At 39.6% G+C, this 13016-nt stretch overlaps 2 non-coding genes across 2 annotated transcripts; one reads left to right on the top strand and one right to left on the bottom strand.

The window, feature by feature from the left end:
• Positions 1-1724: 1724 nt before the first annotated feature.
• Positions 1725-1828, top strand: LOC112753457 (small nucleolar RNA R71). The gene has a single exon (XR_003177845.1). It is a non-coding gene; the product is annotated as a small nucleolar RNA R71 (small nucleolar RNA).
• A 10633-nt stretch (positions 1829-12461) lies between these two features.
• LOC112752772 (small nucleolar RNA R71) lies at positions 12462-12569 on the bottom strand. The gene has a single exon (XR_003177189.1). It is a non-coding gene; the product is annotated as a small nucleolar RNA R71 (small nucleolar RNA).
• Positions 12570-13016: the final 447 nt, after the last annotated feature.

Raw genomic sequence — 13016 nt, 5'->3', positions numbered from 1 at the left:
TCAATCTCTCGTCCTCTTCAAGTTCTTCTTCTTCAAAATTCTCCTGCACTTCATCCTCTAGTGCATCTAACCTCATACATTCCCCCAATTGTTCTGGTGGGTAACTCATGGCCTTGAACACATTGAATGTCATCTTTTCATTGTGTAATCTCAGGGTGAGGTCACCCTTCTGAACATCAATGACAGCTCTAGCAGTGGCCAAGAATGGCCTTCCCAGGATGATGGAGGTCTTGGCGTCCTCCTGCATGTCCAGCACCACAAAATCTGCTAGAAATATGAAATCTCCCACTTTTACCAGCAAATCCTCTATTACCCCATGAGGGAATTTGAACGATCGATCTGCCAGTTGTAGGGCCATTTTTGTTGGTTTAGCCTCCTCAATTTTCATCTTTCTCATCATAGCTACTGACATCAAATTAATGTTGGCCCCTAAGTCACAAAGAGCCTTCTCTACTGTGATTTCCCCTATAATACAAGGGATCTGAAAACTCCCAGGATCCTTCAATTTCTGGGGTAGTTTGTGCTGAATGATAGCACTACACTCTTCGGTTAGTATCATAGTCTCATTATTATTCCAGCTTCTCTTCTTAGTCATTAGTTCCTTCAAAAACTTGGCATAGAGTGGCATTTGTTCTATGGCTTCAGCAAAGGGTATGTTGATTTGTAGTTTCTTGAAGATTTCCAAAAATCTCAAGAACTGGTTGTCATCTTCCTTTTTCTTCAATAGCTGGGGATATGGAGCTCTTGAGATGTTCAGTTGTGGCATCCCTTTTTCTTTCGGCGGACTTGGCGTGGGAGGTTGAACTCCATCTTGCTCTTCTCCCTTTTTATTTGAGCCTTCTTCTTGTGGTTTTTGGGGCAGTTCCTTCAGTTCCTTCCCACTCCTAAGTGTGATAGCTTGACATTCCTCCCTTTCGCTTGAATTGGCATCATTGCAAAGGTTGTGGTTAGGAAGCTGCTTAAATAGATAGCCGATTTGTGTCTCCAATTTCTTGATGGCAGCATTTTGATTCTGCATATTTGACTGCACTTCCTCTCGAAATGCTTTACTGTTTCGAATGTCTTTGCATACTCCTTCAAGTAAGGTTTCAATATTAGAGAGCTTGTCATCAATTGAAGGGTGATTCGGAGCAGATGTGCTGTTTTGGTTTTGATAGGCATGTGGAGAAGTGTTGTTGTGGGGGTGTTGAGATGTCCTCTGTGTGAATTGTTGGTGAGCTGCATTGTTGTTGGAGTTGTAACATCTCTGGTCTTGGTTTTGATCTTGCTGACTTCCCCACCCAAAGTTTGGGTGGTTTCTCCATCCAGGGTTGTAGGTCTTGGAGTATGGATCATAGTTTTGCCTTGGTGAATTCCCAATGTAGTTGGCTTGCTCCTGACTACCCTCTGCTTCTTCATTCACTCCTTCTTGGGTTGTTGATGAAGTGGAGATTGCTGCTACTTGGTTCCTCTCCATCTTCTTGGTGAGGTCATCCAGTTGCTGGGTAATGAGCTTGTTTTGGGCCAACAGAGCATCTACATTGTTTAGCTCCATTACTCCTCTTGTGTTCCCTCTTTCGGAAGCATAGAAGTAGTCATTCTCTGCTACTGTTTCAATAACATCTATGGCTTCCTCAATAGTCTTCTTCTTGTTCAAAGATCCTCCGGATGAATGGTCTACGGCCTTCTTTGACTCATAAGAGAGCCCTTCATAGAAAATGTGCAGTTGCACCCATTCGTTGAACATGTCAGGTGGACACCTCCTTGTTAAGTCCTTGAACCTCTCCCATGCTTCATATAGAGTCTCACCATCTTGTTGCCTGAAAGTTTGAACCTCAGCTCTCAGCCTATTGATTCGTTGAGGAGGGTAAAATCTTGCTAAGAATTTGTTCACCACATCCTCCCAAGTTGTCAAGCTCTCCTTTGGGAAAGACTTCAGCCATTTGGCTGCTTTATCCTTAAGTGAGAATGGAAACAAGAGTAGTCTATAGGTGTCAGGATGAACACCATTAGACTTCACTGTGTCACATATCCTCAGGAAGGTGGTTAGATGTTGATTGGGGTCTTCTTGAACACCTCCTCCAAACGAACAGTTGTTCTGAACAAGGGTGATGAGCTGTGGTTTAAGTTCAAAGTTGTTGGCATGGATTGTTGGCTTTTGGATGCTACTTCTACAATTGCCTGGGTTTGGATTGATGTAAGAGCCCAAAAGTCTTCTATCCTCACCAGCATGATTTGCTCTACCTCCTCCCCCATGGTTGTGATCCTCTTCTTCATGATGGTTTTCCATGTTGTCTTCCATGTTTGGTTCAAAGAATTCCTCCTTTTCCTCAGCACCAACCACTTTCTTTCCTCTTGCCTCCCTCCTTAATCTAAGGAAGGTCCTCTCATGTTCAGAATCGAAGGAAGTTGAAGCCCCGCTTCTTCTCCCTGTCATACAACCATCAAGTGCAAGCAAGAAAAGATAGGTGCAGAAAGTATTTTTTTGTCAAAATTACTGTTAGTTGTGGGTGATGCAATATATCAAACAGTTAGTGGGTTAGCAAACAGAATTGAAAATAACAAAGAAAAACAAAAGAGTAGATAGGAAAGGGAAGAAGTTTAACTAAAACAGAAAGTAAATCACTCAAACAGAAAATGAAATTCACAAAATAAAAATGCTCAATCTAGTGATCTTCCAATTTAATCATTATTGATGCACAATCAATCCCCAGCAACGGCGCGATAAACTTGATGCGGGTGGAAACTGTCTCTCAACAAATTTCCTTCGGCAAGTGTACCGAATTTGTCGTCAAGTAAAAACTCACAATAGAGTGAGGTCGAATCCCACAGGGATTGATTGATCAAGCAACTTTAATTAGAAGAATGTTCTAGTTGAGCGAATCCAGAATTTGGGTTGAGAGTTGCAGAAAATAAAATGGCGGGAATGTAAATAACAGAAAAGTAAATGCTAAAATTAAAGGACTGGAAGTAAATGACTGAAAGTAAATTGCAGAATTGTAAATGGGAATGGGGGATTTGCTCATAAAAGTAAATGGCAGAAATTAAAGAGAATGGGTAAGATCAGAGATGGGGAGTTCATTGGGCTTAGGAGATATTGCAATCCTACGGATCAAGTTCATTTTCATCTCTTCCTCAATCAATGCACTCATTGATCTCCTTGGCAATCTTAATTGATTGAATTACAAATTCAATCTCTCAAATCTTGATCAATAGCCAATTCCTTGGTCAATTGCTCATGAGAAGAGATGAAATATGGTCACTGATTATACCACATGCATTTCCCAAATCAAGTATTGAGAGGGTTATAGTCACATACCCATCCAAACCCAATTTGGTCCAGCATGAGAAAGCATTTCTAGCTTGATCTCTTCATTCCTCTTTCAAGGTTCAAAAGAGATCTAAGTTTGAATAGCTTCTTTTCCAAGATAACTACCCAATTGGATGAAGATCGAAAGCTTTCAAGTAAAATCAAGAGAAAAGATAGAAGAAGAATAATGAAAATTAGTATTGATCCATCAAATTACAACAGAGCTCCCTAACCCAATGAAAGGGATTTAGTTGTTCATAGCTCTAGAAAATGAAAACAAAGATGGAGAATACATCATAAAACTAGAAAATGCAGAGAAGGTAAAATACAGAGAGTAGTTCTTTTTTCCAACTTTTTGAACCCCCTCAACAATTCAAAGCTACTCCTATATATACTACTTTTCTCAGCTTCTGGTTGGCTCTTCAAGTCTTGGGCCTTTGGATCTTGAGTTTGAAGCAGTTCTCTTCTTTATTTGGGCTTGGCTTTACTTGCAGAGAGAAAGTGTGAAGTGGGCAGAGACTTTAGCTCAAGACGTTAGGGGTGTTAACGTTTAGTGAAAATATGAGTTCGAGAACGTTAGTGACAATCAACTTTCTCACTAATGTTCCTAAGTAAAAGCCACGTTAACTTCAACGTTAGTGGCACAAATGTTGCCACTAACGTTGCCTCTAAGTCCTTCACACACGTTATTGAGACTTAACATTCCCAATAACTTTGAAAAGCCACCTTTGTTCCCACGTTAGAGCCCACGTTAACTTAGTTAACGTGGCTCTTTAACGTGGGCTTGCCATCCTTTGAGAACGTTAGTGCCACTCAACATTGTCACTAACGTTCCAAGGTGCCCCTATGTCTCACGTTAGAGTCCACGTTAACTAGGTTAACGTGGCTTCTAACGTGGCCATGCTTAGCCATCCCCAACGTTAGTGACAATGTTGAATGTCACTAACGTTGGCATTTCTTTCACTCATCAATGTTAGCTTCCACGTTGACTGAGTTAACGTGGCTCCTTGGGGGTTATGTGGTTGCTTCCAATGTTAGTGACAATGTTGGGTGTCACTAACGTTGTCGACCATTCTTGCTTCTTACGTTAGCTCCCACGTTAACCAAGTTAACGTGGGAGTTAACGTGGTATGTTTCTCCTTAGGCCAACATTAGTGACAATGTTGAATGTCACTAACGTTGGCGTTTCTTCCCCCTTTTAACGTTAGAGGCCACGTTAACTAAGTTAACGTGGACTCTAACGTGGCCACTTGTGAGCATTTGCCAACGTTAGTGATAATGTTAAGTGTCACTAACGTTGGCTCAACTTCCCCTCTCCCATTAGAGTTCATGTTAACTTTGTTAACGTGACTCTTAACGTGGTCAATGATGGCTTTGAGAGCGTTATTGGCAATCACTTTTCTCATTAACTTTGCAAGTTACCTCCTATTCCTTGCTTCCTTTGGTCCTGAAATCAAGCAATAGAGTGCATCAAAGTTCTAGTACAAGTCATGGGTAATGCAGCATACAATTTTCACTAAACTCATGCAAAATCCTCATGAAATAATGTAAAATGCACAACGTATGCTTGAATCGAGGTGTAAGTGAATATCTACCCAAAACTAGCTTATTTCCTAAGAGAATGCATGAAACTAACCTAAAAACAGTAAAGAAAAGGTCAGTGAAACTGGCCAAGATGCCCTGGCATCAACTATCTTAAGGGAGTTCTAATTCTAAACAAACATCGCTATCCCACAGCCTTCACCAACCTATCCTCCATGCGATCCCATTGCCACCGCCTTCCAAACCTCCTCAATCCCAGCAGAAAGCACAATTAATAACAATGCAAGTAATTCACAAGTAACAACATACAAGGCAATTAGATCAAGTAAGCAAATAGACATGTTATTCAATTAGGCATACAATTAAGAGTCGGCAAAGAAAACAAACATATAGGAAATGCATATGATGAATACCTGCCCTACTGGCTGTGATATCACATTGTCGGTTCAACTGCCAACCCGACACATCTCCTTGGAGACGTCGCCCTTCCGATTACTCATATGGGAACCCTCGAGATATAGTGCCCGGATCACTGTCCAGGTACCGGCGCTTGTACGCTCTATAGGTCCGAAGGGATGCGAGCGGGATACACTTGCCACAGACCTCACATCTCAACGCAAGCGGGACGAACCACCGCCCTTACGCCACTGCCACTACCTCGACAGGTGGGATCCAACCGCTGTCCCTGCCGGGCGCATAGCGTCTCATATTCTCAGTGAAAACAATATTTCAGTGATTTTCGAAAAACATTTTCAGTATACAGAGATCCATCGTCTCAATCCGAGTCCTCGACTCGTCTCAACCACTGTCTCTTTCATAACTCAATTTCCAAGGTCAAAAGTTCATCATTCCTTATCTCATATATCACTCATCCTCCACCCAACGTCAAATCATTTCTCAGCATGCCAGAATTCTAAGCCTCCATTTTCTAATTTATTATAAAACCAAGTTCTAGAAACCTTAAGTTACATCCCATGTTTCAATACTCAAAATTAAGCCCATAAGTTTTAACATGATATTTTAGAAGCTTACAACCATGTTGGGAAGGTAGAATAGTTGAAAACAAATAAATTTTTGAGAAATAGGACGTGTGTGGCTGCACAAGGGTTTGTGCATGCGCACACTCCTGAGAGTTTTGAAATGCGTGCGTACACACAGGGGTGTGCGTATGCACAGGTGTAAATTTTACAAGGATCTGTGCACTCGCACAACCTGTGCCAGCGCCCCTAACAGACTGACCTTTTCGATGTGTGCGTCCATACAAACCTGTGCGTCTGCACAGGTTGAAGTTTTTCCTTGGATAAGCGTGCGCACAAGCTGTGCTGGTGCTGCGAATAGAACGCACTTCCTTGCCTGTGCGTGCGCACAGGTGTGTGCGTCTGCACAAGTCGAAATACTTGTAGGGGTGTGCGTCCGCACGAGAGTGTGCGCCCGCACATATCAGCAAATATTGAAATTCTGCAACTTTGCAGAATTTCAGATTTTTAACACCAACTTTGAAGGATCATAACTTCCTCTACAAAGTTTCAATTTTTACAAATTTTATATCAATTTAAAGAGTTTTCAAGGATCTTTAATTATAAACAAATTTCAATCAATTTTGAAAATAGAGGCAAAAGTTATGATCGAGCAAAGTTCACCAAAAACTCAATTTTGCCAAACTTTACAACTTACACAATTTCTTACCATACACATCCCAAACCATACCATACCATCCAAAACTCCATTTTTCATCAAAATGTACCTATTGTATCATAATACACCAACCTTATCACATTCTCCTTCTCATTTTATTACTTTCAATTCCAACATCAACCATATAATACTTATGATCAAAATCACCATCACACTCACCTTTTCATAAGTCATCATACTACAATTATCATAAGGAACCAACTTCCAATCCATATATTCATTCAATATCAACATATCATTAAAATTCATCACAATCAACCCAACAATCATCAATTCATCATCATATAACACACCATCCATCATTTCAGTTCAACCTATCTTATTGGTCACTAGCCTATGTGTCCATGAATATTATATACTACATAGAGGAAACCAAAACTATACTTTGGCCGATTCCCCTTTATGCACCCAAATTCCAACTTAGCACAAACAAGCTTCCAACCACAATCCAAGCTTTCAAATCCACTCCAATAAGCACAATTAAGTTCCAAGAGCTCCTAAAGCCACAATAATCAAACTATATACATATAAATCACCTCAAATCAACCTAGGGTTCCAATCATACATAAATTCACAAAGGTTTAGTGGCCCTTACCTTCTTCAACAGATTTACTAGCAAGAATCCAAGGCTAAGTAAGGATTAGAGCAAACCTAAACACCAAGAATCACAAAAACTCATTTAGGCACAAACCCTAAGTACCCAAAATTTTCAAGAGAGAAACTGGGAAGATTTCGTGATTACCTTGAAGGTTTCTTGGGTGGGTTTTGTAGAGCTCTTCACAAGAAACGCGTAGCCGTAAACGGCACGGCGATCGGAGCTCTCTAGCTCAAGATATGAGCTTTGGAAGTTGACAATGAATAGTAACCATTGGGTTTCTCCCTTCTCTTTTCAGCATGTATGAGTGTGTTTGTTCGTGTGTTATGCTGAAATGGGTTCATTAATGAACCTTTTATATGTTGGGCTTGGGCCCAACTTGGAAAAACTATAAATCCTCAAATTTTCACTCTAACTTTTCGAAGTCTAATTTGGGCAATATTAATTACTTAATTAACCGGTTGATTAGTTGCGGTTCTTACACACTTAGCGCGAATGCTACGTTCTTCTCTAGAGCGCTGAAGGCGACATGCACGCGTGGGTAACGCGTACGTGTCACAAGTGTAAATGCTGAAGGTCACGTGTACGCGTGGGTGACGCGTGCGTGTGGGTGTAAATGCACTCTGCTCTCCAAAAGAACGCTACGCTCTCCTGGAAGCAAAATTCTGATTTAATTAACTTCACTGCAAGTCCATTTAAACTTCAAGCAAGCAGAGCCCATTAACATCACTTAATCAAAGGCACAAAAAGCATCTAGAATAGGAATTTTCATTTAATTGTAATTTGTTTTCAATTTCATTTCAATTTGTAATTTAGGAAAGCCTATATAAAGGCTTTAGTTTCATATTTGAAAAAGGAAGGTTCAGTCAGTACAGTAGGAGTAGAGGCTGGAGGATTAGAGACTCCAGAGCTCTCTTGGAGGATTAGAGACTCTAGAGAGCTTAGCTTAGGATTTTATTTTGATACACTTTTTCTTTTCTGCACTTTTACATTTCAGTTGTATTGAATTCAGTTTAGCTTATGCAATTTCAATTTCTTACACTTCTCTTCTGCAATTTTCCTTTCTGCCAAGTTTACATTTCCATTCCTATTGAGCTTGATTTACTTTCATGCAATTTATATTTCCTGCAAGTGTTCTTAGAGCAATGATAAATTGAACCCCACTTAATTAGGGGAGGAGCTCTATTACAGTTCACATGATTGAGTGAACTTCTTCTTTTTCTCAATCCGGTTGGGTAGCTATAGGATATCCTCTGTTTTGCTTGAGATTCATTCACTCTGGAAGGGGGTTCGAATCTATTGAATGCTTGTGTGAGCCTCAAAAGGGAAATCATAGGCATTAGAATTGGGACTCTATCCTTCACAATTCTCTTGACCAACACTATTCGGGAGGAACTGAGGTCTTGAGAATTTGTGTGGCTTATGGATAAGAGAACATGCTTAACCTCTTCTCATGACAATTGAATCAAGGAATCGGCAAGATTGATTGTGATTAGAGAGATTGGGTTGCCAAGGAATTGGGATCCAATCAATTACAATCTGCCATATATATACTCATATGATTGAGAAAGAAGTTGAGACCCATTTGATTCATGGTGGATTATGATATCTCCAATCCCTAATGAATCTATCTTTCTGTTGTTCTTCATTTTTGTTGCCTTGAGTTTCATTTAATTGCTTTGAGTTCACTGCTTCCTTTAATTTCCTAGCACACAATTCCCATTTACATTTCCAGTAAATTACTTTTCATGCAATTTAAGTTTCTTGCCATTTAAGTTTCTGTCAATTTACATTCAACAATTTACAATTCTTGCAATTTACATTCTGTTTGTTTAATTTCACTCAATTCATAAATTTTAGCTTAACTAGACATATCACCTCACTAAAGTTGCTTGATCCATCAATCATCATGTGGTCGACCTCACTCCAAATGAGTTTTATTACTTGATGTGACTCGGTATACTTACTAGTTAGTTCATACATGTGAAATCTAATTTTTGCGTATCAACACTTAACTGGGTGAACCCTTTCGGATTGTGATTCAGCTTTGCTAGAATCCCCAGATAGAGGTGTCCAGAGTTTTTAAGCACACTCTTTTTTGCTTTGGATCACGACTTTAACTGCTCAGTCTCAAGATTTTTACTTGACACCTTCACACCACAAGCATATAGTTAGGGACACTATTGCTTTGGAGTGCTTAGGCTAAGATTTTGTTTCTTTTAGGCCCTCATAACCATTGATGCTCAAAGCCTTGGATCCTTTTACCCTTGCCTTTTGCTTTAAAGGGTTATTGGCTTTTTGCTCTTGCCTTTTGGTTTAAAGAGGTATTGGCTTTTTCTGCATTTTATTTCTTTTTCTGCTTTTTTTTTGCATATTTTTTTTCGCATAAATTGCTATTTTTGCTGCTTTTTCTTGCTTCTTGAATCAATTTCTTTTGATTTTTCAGATCACCAATAATACTTGTCCTTTTTTATCATTCTTTCAAGACCAACATTCTTTAACTCCAATTTCAAATATGCACTGTTCATTCATAAATTCAGAAAATAAAAGCAATGCCACCACATCAAGATAATTGAACTATTCTTAAGATAAACTTGAAATTCATGAATCTTAATTTTCTTTTACAAATAAAATTTTCTTTTAAGCAAGATGAGAGTTATATGGAACATTTGATAACTTTAGGACATAGATAGAAATGATCATGCAATAAGAACACGAGAACAGACAATAAAACATAATGAAAAACAGAAAAATGACATAAAGCAAGGGTTGATGGAACGGGACCACCTTAATGATGGCGACTACCACTTTCTCTAGAGAATCCAATAGAGCGCTTGATGTCTTCAATGTCACGCCTTGTCTCTATTGTTCTTCCCTCACAGCTCTTTAATCTTCTATAATTTCTATGAGGATGGTGGAATGCTCCTGATGCTCCATCCTCAGCTGATTCATGTTAGAGCTTAATTCTCCTACAGAAGTATGCCATTGATTCCAATAGCTTTGAGGAGAAAAATACATCCCTTAAGGCATCCCAGAGATCTCATGTTGAGGCAGCTCCACATGCTCATGTTGCGGTTCATGTGCCAACTCTCTAGTATGCTCCATCCTTCTTTTAGTGATAGGCTTGTCCTCCTAAATTGGAGTGTCACCTTCTATGACAATTCCAGCTGAATTGTATAGGTGACAGATAAGATGAAAGAAAGCAAACCTTGCTTGGATAGGGGGCTTATCCGCCACTTTGTACAACTCTCGAGGTATCACCTCATGTACTTCCACCTCCTCTCCGAACATGATTGATAAACCACTATTTTATGGTTTATATTGTGTTTAATTGTGTGGTTTTGTCATGATCCTTGCCCACTTATTCATCAATTTAGCATGCATTTAGATTTCCTTCCTAAATTCAGTACATGTTTGAAAATTGCTTCCTAGAGACTTTAATTAATTACTTTTAATTCTCCTTTATTCCATTCAATGTCGTGATCTGTGTGTCAAGTGTTTCAGGCCTTATAGGGCATGAATGAGATGGAGATTGGAGAGGAAGCTAGCAAAAATAGAAGGAACACAAGAATTTGAGGAGATAACCAGTGAGAAGTGACGCGGTCGCATGGCTCACGCGACCGCGCGAAGGAGCGCAAATCGCAGCGACGCGGCCGCATGGCTTGCGCGGCCGCGCGGATTGGAAAGCGCAAGCGACGCGTCCGCATGGATGACGCGATCGCGTGACATGTGCGATCTGCATAATCTGCAGAATTCGATGGGGGCGATTTATTTCGGCCCAGTTTTTGGCCCGGAACAGCAGACTAGAGTCAGAGAATATGCAAAAACAAGAGACATTCATTCAGTAGTTTTAGATCTAGTTTTTTCACTATCTTAGGTTTTTCTCTCTAGTTTTTAGGATTTTAATTTTCAATTGATCTTAGCATTGGAACATTGAGAAGAGTTATTTCCTCATCAAGACTTCATCACTCTAGTTTGTTCTCTTATCTTGGTTTTATTCTTCCATGTTCTTTGTTATGTTCAATTTTGTCATTCAGATACTTTTATGATTAATTAATGCAAGGATTATTTCTCTTTAATTTAATTTCAATTCCAATAATCATGTCTTCTTTTAATTCCCTTTTATGTGCCATGGATTCTTTATTTACAATGCGTGAGTAGTTTCATTACTTGATAGGGAGTTGATTAAAAGGAATTCTTGAGTTGGAAGGATTGAAGGAGAAATTTATAGTTGGGTTAAATGTTGGATTGCTATCCTGCCACCAACGCCAATCCCTTTGAACTAAGTGGGTTGTAACTCGTGAATAGATCTGGCAGTCCAACTTGTTTGACTTTCCCTTACCTAGTAAAGGATAACCAAACAGAGTAACCGTTAATTATAAATCAATCTTCAAAATCACTCCATCAATGATAGAGATTCTAACTAATCAATTCCTAGTCAAGGCTTTTATTTATATTATTTAAAATTCATCAATTTAAATCCCAATTTACTTAGCTCAACTTCTTGGAACATCTGATTAATAAAACAGCACACTTTTCTGCAACTCGTAATTTTAATTTAAACTCTCTGTGACATATTTCTAAATTGATAGGCAGATTTTCGGTGAGTTAAGAACTATACTTGCAACGTAACCATTTTGATAAATTTTTAATTCACCAGCTTCTGCTTCCCATCAATTTTTGGTGCCATTGCCGGGGAGTTGCAATAGAGTGCTAATTTTATTAATTAGAATTTATTTATTTGAATTTTATTTAATTTAGCTACTATGAGCTGCACGTTTCTTCCGTCAAATGACGCGTTCACTTCCTGATCCGTGCTTGCTAATATTCGATCCTGAAATTGAAAGGACTATTTCACGAATAAGGCGAGAACAACGTAGGTTAGCCCACTCTGAGGGCGGATCTGAAAGTGAATCTGAGGAAGAAACCAGCCCCCGTTCTACTGATTCGGTTGTTTTACGTGCAGAAAACATGGCAGCTAGAAGAGTTACCATTCAGGAGGAAGGAGCTCCTGATTTTACAATGCAACTGTTTCACGCGCATCATCCAGCGGTAGCTACAGATTTTGAGATAAAGACCGCACTGCTAAATTTGATGCCCAAGTTTCATGGCCTACCTGCTCAAGAGCCTATCAAGCACTTGAGAGATTTCCAAGCAGCCTGTTCTACTGTCAGGCGTGATGGCACTGATGAAACTTCAATTCTGCTGAAAGCTTTTCCGTTCTCACTTGAGGGAAAAGCAAGAGAGTGGTACTACACTCAACCTCTAGCAAATGTATCCAACTGGGATACACTCAGAAAGGAGTTTCTGGAGAAATTCTTTCCATCTGAAGTTACTGATAAACTGAGGAAGGATATCTCTACAATTGTTCAGGATGATAATGAGACTCTCTTTGAATATTGGGAGCGCTTCAATAATCTTCTGGAAGCATTCCCCCACCACATGATTGACAAGATCATGCTACTCAGCTATATCACACAAGGTATGAGGCCCCAAGACAAGACCACATTAGAAAGTGCCAACAATGGGTCTATGAAGAAGTACAAGACCACTGATGAAGCAAGGTCGTTCAAAAGCCATTGTAGAAGTATCTTCTGGCATAGAGACTGCTGCTCTAAATCGAAGCATCTGTGAGATGACCAACCTGCTGAAGCAAATGCAGTTGAATCAACAAGCTCAGTAAACTCAACCGCAGCAAAACCAACAACTAGTTCCACAAAAAATTTGCGGAATTTGTGCTGATTACAACCATTACACTGATGAATGCCCGCAGCTCCAACAAGAAGACAACATGGTGGCATCCACTCACAACTTCTATGACCGCCTCAACCAAGGGTACAATCAAAGTGGAAATAATAACCATGGATGGCAGGACAATTCAAACCAAAATTGGAG

This window comes from Arachis hypogaea, chromosome 15 (genome assembly GCF_003086295.3).
Source record: "Arachis hypogaea cultivar Tifrunner chromosome 15, arahy.Tifrunner.gnm2.J5K5, whole genome shotgun sequence".
In the NCBI taxonomy this organism is placed as follows: Eukaryota; Viridiplantae; Streptophyta; class Magnoliopsida; order Fabales; family Fabaceae; genus Arachis; species Arachis hypogaea.
This window is presented reverse-complemented; position numbering and strand designations above follow the sequence as displayed.